Source organism: Solanum stenotomum, chromosome 12, assembly GCF_019186545.1.
Source record: "Solanum stenotomum isolate F172 chromosome 12, ASM1918654v1, whole genome shotgun sequence".
In the NCBI taxonomy this organism is placed as follows: Eukaryota; Viridiplantae; Streptophyta; class Magnoliopsida; order Solanales; family Solanaceae; genus Solanum; species Solanum stenotomum.
This window is the reverse complement of record NC_064293.1, coordinates 16,229,545-16,236,625: the sequence shown is the minus strand read 5'-3', so window position 1 is coordinate 16,236,625 and position 7,081 is coordinate 16,229,545.

Below are 7,081 nucleotides of genomic sequence, written 5' to 3'. Positions count from 1 at the left end.
AACCTCAAATTACAAATTGTTACTTTATGTATGTTTAAATTTTTATTTTATAACACAATGAAATTTCAATAATATATGTACCATTTAAAATAAATCATATGCAATATAAAATTTATATTAAGTATTCAGTGCATGTTAAGACTAGTACATATACCAGATACAATAGCCTGGACAAACCGGTAAACCTGTGTCTAATATATATTACTTTATTTATTTTAATTTATGTGACATAGATAAAATTAGGAGAGTCAACTGAATTTTTAAAATTCTTTTGTTGTTAACTATTTTTATAATATTTTTAATGTACTTGTCAAATAATATATGTAGCACATGCGATATTTTGATAGTTAATTGTTTTTTAATATATTTGTTTAAATATTTTAAGTTGTTAATTATTGTGATATGTGACACATGTGAAATTTTGAGAGTTGATCAAATTTTAAATATTTCTTACATATTTAAGTTATTAATTATTGTGATTTAGGATACTTTTAACGTAATTTTCAAATAATATATGTTACCCCCTCTATCTCAATATATGTCGCATAGATGAAATTTCGAAAACTAATCAAAATTTTAATATATTTTAAAAATATTTTAAGTTGTTAATTATTGTGATTTAGAATACTTTTAACTTAATTTTCAAATAATATATGTTGCTCTCTCAGCCCCCAATTTATGTGGCATAGATAAAATATTACTAGGAAAGTAAGACAAGTAAATTAAAACAAAGAAAACACTAAATATAAATAGAGGAAATTACTAAATATAAAATAGAGGAAATTTGAGGAGAAGGGCAGATCGTCAATTAACCGACTGATCTTAAGCTCCTCAAATTCGCTTATATATGTTACTCCCTATGTCTCAATTTATGTAGCATAGGTGATATTTCGAAAGTTAATCAAATTTTTAATATATATTTTAAATATATTGTGATTTAGAGTACTTTTGACGAAATTTTCAAATAATATATGGTACTCTCTCAGTCTCAATTTATGTCATAGATGAAATTTCAAAATTAATAAAAAAAAAAATGTAAGACAAATAAATTAAAACAGAAAAAACACTAAATATAAATAGAGAAAATTACTGCATATGAAATAGAGGAAATTTGAGGAAAAGGGCAGATCAGTCAATTGACAGACTGACTTTAAGCTCCTCAAATTCGCTCTTCTTATAAATAGTAATACTAAATATTTTGAGATGTTAATTACTGTATTTTAGAGTATTTTTAACATAATTTCAAATAATATATGCTATTCTCTCAGTTCCAATTTATGTGACATAGATGAAATTTCAAAAATAATAAAATAAGTAAGACAAATAAATTAAAACAGAGAAAACACTAAATATAAATAGAGGAAATTACTAAATATAAAATAGAGGAAATTAGTAAATATAAATAGAGGAAATTTAAGAAGTATAGCAGATGGGTCAATTGACCGACTAACCCTAAGTTCCTCAAATGAAATTATTGAATATAAAATAGAGGAAATTTGAGGAGTAGGGCAGATCGATCAATTGACCTATTGACCATAAGCTCCTCATATAAAATTACCAAATATAACATAGAGGAAATTTGAGGAGATGGGCAGATAGATCAATTGATCGACTGATCCTAAGCTCTTCAAATTTCGCTCTTCTAATATTTAGTAAAATATATTAGTGGGAATTTACTTACACAAAAGAATGAGAGCAAGCAGAAGAACTGAGACTTCATTGAGAAATTTTAGAATTGCTAAAAGGCTTTGGATATTTGGATAGTAAGAAAACAGAAAATATTCTTTACTTATAGGCACAACAACAACTTACTGTAAACAAAAATAGATTTTAGTGATCTTCACGTGAATGTTGCATCTGTCATCAAATCAGTCATAGTATACACGCTTGATCATGCTTTTGGTAAAACTGTTCTATTTTGTTTTTTTCTATAAGAATTAGATTTTAGTGATCATTAAACTTTGAGATTCTTCACGTGAATGTTGCATCTGGCATCAAATTAGTTAGGGGTGTCAAATAGACTGGTTGGGTTGAAATTGAAGATATTAAAATAGGTTGAAATAAAAATTGGGTTGGGTTCTGACCCGTTCAAGTTTACTTTGGGCTCAAATGGACTTAAAACAACTTGGATCTTGACCCGCCCAATTTGACCCCCTTAATCTCAATAATTTTAGTACATTGTTATTTAAGTTTTATAACCATAATTTGACTTTCAACTCAAGAAGTTTTTAAAAGAGAAGTTACAAATGGATAGTTAAATCCTAAAAGATATAAAATAAATAGTAATTCATACCTTCAATATATGAAAATACATTACATCAATGCAAATAGAGAGTCTTAAAACGGATTGAAGTTGGAGATTAAATTGAGCTCAATTGAGAATTCTCTTAAAATGGGTTAGGACTTGAATGAGGATTGAACCCACTACGAATAATCTTGAGTCCAACCCTTACAATTCTGAGCGGATTGAGCGGGTTACCTATAATTGAGCTCAATTTTGATTCCTCTAAAACTAGTCATGATATACATGCTTGGTCATGCTTTTGGTAAGACTGTTTTTTTGTTTTTTTTTTCAACAAGGATCAGAATTTAGTGATCATTAAAAAGTTGAGGTTCTTCATGTGAATTTTAGTGATCTTCACGTGAATGTTGCATTTGGCATCAAACCAGTCATGATATACATGCTTGGTCATGCTTTTGGTAAGACTGTTTTTTGTTTTTTTTCTATAAAAATTAGATTTTAGTGATCATTAAAAAGTTAAGGTTCTTGTAACACCCCAAAAAAAATTGAGCTAAAATCTAAACTATTCTTTTTTATGCATGTAGACTCATACCGGATGATTCCTCGTTGTTCAAGTGTATTAAGGCTTATTACCAAGTGTTGTAAGTATTTCGGAAGTGATTTAGGGTTAATAAGGACCTCTAGCACTAAGGCGAGCTCAAAATCATTCTTACTCACAAAGTTTTTCCATGAAATCATACAATGGTCAACTTCAAACAACAATATATCTTATAATATGAGAAGTTTTATAAGTCATGACCTACCAAATTAAAGGTCTATGAGTCTTCTTTTCAACTCTACCAAATTTTCCACAAACGGCGTTTGGAGTAAAAAGTTATGATGGTTTTACTAAAGACACTCTAGTCTGAAATTCCATCCAGAAACCACAGACTCGTAACTACGGGAAGTGCAACCAATTACGAGTCATGAAACATGCTCGGGGTTTAAGATCAGAGGCTCAACTTTTTTATCTGAGTTCCACAGATCCAATCCATGGATCATTTTATAGTCCGTAAATGGGGCCCATAGACCATGTATATCACTCGTATATTCAGTGTATATCAAATTTCCAGATTTCATAAAAATGTTATTGTGAGTTTCTATTCTCACTTTTCACTTCTTGGTCGATCCCAACAGCCCCCTAAATCTCTCTTCGACCTTACTAAGTATTGGTAAATATTTTTCATGATCTTACAACATAAATACTTGAATTTCTACAAGATTCTAACATTAAAACATCCTCCTATCTCTAGTGAAATTAAGAATTCAATTCTAGGGTTCAAGACTTGACTTTTGAGCAGGTTTATCAAGAATTCTTCCTTCCAAATCAATGTAAGCTTATTCTCATAATTTCTTAGTAAATCCAACATATAATTATGTATCTTAAGCAAGAATCTTCCATCAAAACATAGGATATTCAATAAACGAATTCAAGAATTTCAAGAAAGGTTTTTTTTATCGTTCTTCATCAAGTTAGGGTTCTCATTTAAAGATTCAGGAAGTGTTTAAGATATGTAAGGCTTCAATGAGAATATCCCTTCACTCTCATATCTAATGTATTTTAAATCAAGGATTTTGTGAAACTATGTGAAGAAAAGTCAGGATTTTCATAAAAACTACGATTTTCCTCACAAGATTATATTTCCTTTAATATATTTTAGCCGTTAAAACCTCATTTTACTGATTTAGGATGATTTCCATAGTCATTTAAACCTTTATGGATTTCAAGTATCAAAATTTGTATAATATGAATCTTAACCTTAATACAGTGTGACGATCCAAGCCTACACCCTGAACGTCGCCGGCACTTGAGAACCATTGTTGGTCCTCAAGCGAACCCTCGACTTAGCTAACTACAATCAGAAGACTAACTAAAGCATACACAAGCATCAAAACTGAAAAATTATTTATAAACAACTTACTAAATCTTAAAGTTATCTAAAAATACTGAGCATTAAACATAAAGTTTTAAATATCATATCTGAAACTGAATATTACAAGACTGACCAAGAATGTCTATCTATGAAGTCTCTACTGTAAAAAAAAATTGTGTCAGGACAGGACCCATGGAACATCAAAATGCTACTACTAACAAACCATAAAACTGGAGTTGTACGAAAGCAAGGAGGTCTCACCTAAATCTGACGAACGGATGATGTGATCTCAAAAGTTGAAAATCCTAAATACTTAAATCTGCATCATGAAAAGATGCAAGTCGGATGACATCAATACATTGAATGTACGAGTATGTTATCGGGCTGAATAAAATAAATAACTGAATTGAAATGTTGAACGTATCTCAACTAAGGAATAATATAAGTTACGATGAAAATCATTTAATGTTCTTATTGTATGGATGAAATAAAAGTAAATATTGAACTAAAGTATATATACACACACACTTTACTAGGAAGTTTCTCTAACCGACAACCATCACTATGTGCCTCGTTATGATACAACATCTTACTCATGTTGCTAGATCCACCCTATACCTTGCCAGAGTATAGAACACAACTAAATTGATGGATCAACTAAAAAGCCTTCTTGACGCAGCTAAGGAGTTGCCCGTCTTGCGGTACTATCTTATATACGGTGGCTACGCAGTTTATGAGGGCTGTGAATTGTTTGAACTCTCCCCCATATTGGTGCTCAATACTATATGTATGTATGTAAGCTCATGTAAAACACTCATTGCGTTGAGTCAATTACTCAAAAGGGTCTCTTTAAGAGTTAAATGAACTGTACACAATTTTTGTGAAAACTCTTTATACTTTTCTGAAAATGGCACTATCTTTTCAATGTGAAAAATAATACCTACTTTAAGGGGTACCTGAACTTCTCTTTATTTGGTTAAAATATTTTTGAAACCTATTTATGCTCTTCTTAAAAATAGTAATTATTTTCTCAGTGTGAAAATAGTACTTTTGAAACCATTTGTGTTCCCTTAAACTCATCTCAAAAGATACTTTAAAAATACTCTTGAATCCACTTTAAAATTTCAAAACCAATGCATGAAAATAAATGCACAACGGAGTTCAATAAAAATCTCATCAACTAGGGTTCATGTGAAATATAAGCATGAACAACAACTCAAAGATATCAATGCACATAATATTGCAATCTCATAATATAGGAATTTAAAATTCAGAACAAGAACATAACTCATATCAAGCATTTCATAAAAATTGAGGGTAGAACCTTATATTCAACTTGCTACTGAATTAAGATGTAGGGCGTGAGGACAAACTAGTCCAACATTATGAATGAACTTACATATCTTATACATTCCAAATTCTTGAGAAAAGATGAGAGCTTTGGATGAAAAGATGGCAAGAATTTGTTTCTTGAACCTTAGAGGTGGATTTTCTTGAAAATCTATGAATTTCATGAGTAGAAGATATTAATTGTTTAGATGAAGAAATATGAAATTATATGGTCAAATCTTACCTTGGATGATGGATGAACCTTAGAGGAAGGTAGTTTATTGAAAACTTATCTTTCTAAGGTAAATTTATGAACTAGGGAGGTAAACTATGTTTTTAGGAATTTTTAAAGGACGCAGACATCCGCACTCCCGTGCGGAAAACGCCTCAGGAGCTCAGCCAGCTGCGCAGGAAGGCAGTAGCTACTGCCTCGGCGCACGCCCAGGCGAAAAATGCTCGGTCAGCACGTGGAAAGATAGTGTCCAGTAAGATGGGCATAACCTTTTACTTCAAAATCCAATTGATGCAAACTTGGTGGCGTTGGAAAGAAGACTCAAATGCCTTTAATTTAATATATTATAGGTAACATAACTCTTCATATTCTAAGAGATATGGTCGTATGAATTTAACTCAAGTAGAATCTTGCATCAAAACTTAATCGATAAGGAATCTTTCAACTCAACTTTGTGCTAGGGGATTCTTGTGACCTTGATTCATCTCCAAATTTATTCCCACACTAAATAATTGACCTTAACACCTAAGAAAAATTTATGAGTCACCCAATACGATTTTATATGTAAGTAAGGAATGATTCAGGTCTTAGATTAGAATTTTTTAGGATGTTACATGCAGGTTATACACCGTTAATGGATAGATTTTGGCCTTCTCCCGGCCATATGCTAGATGTTATGTCCTTAAAGACTTGTAGACTTGTGTTATATCTCTAATATGTCATATATGGCCTTATGCCTTGTTATTTATTGATGTCTCAAATATCAAGAACTTATTTAACTTTCAATTTATCACATAAAAGTTATTCTTTTATTTGGGTGTCATCATATTTTCAATACAAAATATAAGAATTCAGATGAGATTATATTATGATCCAAAAAGGGTCATGAGTGGCATCTATTTTTAACTTTTTAGGTGGGTGAACCAACAAATTCAAATCCCAACTTATATTAATTGTTCAACTTACAAAATATAATCATAATGCGGAAACTCAAATAGTATTAATATAAGAAACAAAAAGTCACTAGAGTCTATTACATATCATTTCCAAAACCTAAAAGTCATCACATCAAGGACATTTAATCCCCAAACACCAAGTCCAAGAGTATCAAAGACACCATAATAGATAAATAAAATAGCTTGTGTCTGAAATCTAAGGACATTATGTCATGACCTAGAGAATCCAACAAGAGCTAGAAGGAATAGCTCACCTTGGAATCTAATATGCTGGAGATTGGCTAGAGCTGAGGGCGAGTCGAAGTTGCCGGTACACTTGTTGCACTCCACAAAAGGAAAACGAAGAAAAAAATACAAGTAGGGGTCAGTACATGATATCATCGGCAGACTCAAAATAGAAACTAATATG